Raw genomic sequence first — 1,562 nt, 5'->3', positions numbered from 1 at the left:
GTCCATTGGAGAAGCAACTCAGGCACAGGTATGTCATTGTTCTCTATATTATAGCTTTTAAGTGTTTTTGATATATTTATGTTAGTACATTGTATTAATTGTACATTTAATCTACAATAGACTCCTTCGCAATATGGCCATAACATGGATCAATTTAAGTATGTCTTCAATAAAACTCCTAAGAATGACAAGGAGATGAGAGCGAAGACATTAGATCCTGGATCAGTCGATGAGGTAATCTATTTCAATTGCAAAGGAATTAAAGTTAAATGCATAGTTATGATGTTAATTGTGAACTATTTTCTACAGAAGAATTCTAACTTAGCTTTTGAATTGTGGTTTTGCAGCCATCTACAGAGCCATGTACTGCACTGAAGAGGCTTGATTTTGATGATCCACCACAAGTTTAGGATCATATAGTGTTAGTTTTGGTCATATAATGACCAATACATGTAGATATATTCTACATTTTTATTGTATATCAATTTGGACATGGCATATGCCACATTTTTGTAATACTTGTATTGACTTGGCAGACATGCCTTTTTATATATATATAAATATTGATATTCGATCCAATAAATGTGTAATGAGTTCATTATTTTGTATTCATTGTATTTTGTGGTTGTCCTTTTATAAATTTAAATGAATATTTGCATATGTAATCAACAATGTGAATATTTGCATATGTAATCAACAATATGAATATAAACAACAAAAATATATGATATAAAGCATTGCACTCGTGGAATATGATTTGATAAAATTTCTAAAATGTTGAATTAACCTTACAAAACTCCTTGTATTCATTTCATTATTGTGTATTCGATGTATTTGGTGGCTGCCCTTTTATAAATTTAAATGAATATTTGCATATGTAATTAACAATATGAATATAAATAACAAAAATCGACAATATGAATATAAACAACAATGTGTTTGGTGCGAGAGCACCCTCACGCTCGCAATGGTCAAATTTTGTTCCTCGTGTGCACAAACCGACATTGCGAATGCGTCTAAGTGGGTAGGTTTACACTAGGCATGGCCCTATTGTGCATCCCAAAGCACCAGAATGTCGAGAGTCATACCCTCCCGGTGTGATCTCTCAAGTGCCCTAAGTCCAAAAAATTGTCAAAATTTGATAGACTGTTTCTTCCAATCCACGACACATACGATCGATCTGTTTGATCTCATGGGGTCGCGTGAGGCTCCTCTACAATGGCCTATCTCATTATTTGACAACTCAGAGCCATTTTCAATTAGTAGCATTTTTTTGCCTGCTCAAAAAACTGCCAGTTGCTTGCAAGGAAAAGTTGCAAGATTGGCTAGAATTGATTTTGTTCCTCGTGTGCACAAACCGATGTCGTGAGTGCATCTTGGTGGGTAGGTTTACACTAGGAATGGACTTGTCATGCATCCCAAAGCACCAAAACATCGAGAGTCATACCCTACCGGTGTGATCTCTCAAATGCCCTGAGTCCAAAAAATTGTCAAAATTTGACAGACTATTTCTTCCAATCTATGACACATATGGTCAATCTGTTTGATCCCGTGGAGTCGCG

The sequence above is a fragment of the Cryptomeria japonica genome, chromosome 2, assembly GCF_030272615.1.
Source record: "Cryptomeria japonica chromosome 2, Sugi_1.0, whole genome shotgun sequence".
Taxonomy (NCBI): domain Eukaryota; kingdom Viridiplantae; phylum Streptophyta; class Pinopsida; order Cupressales; family Cupressaceae; genus Cryptomeria; species Cryptomeria japonica.
The sequence above is the reverse complement of the archived record's forward strand: the minus strand, read 5'-3'. Positions refer to the sequence as shown.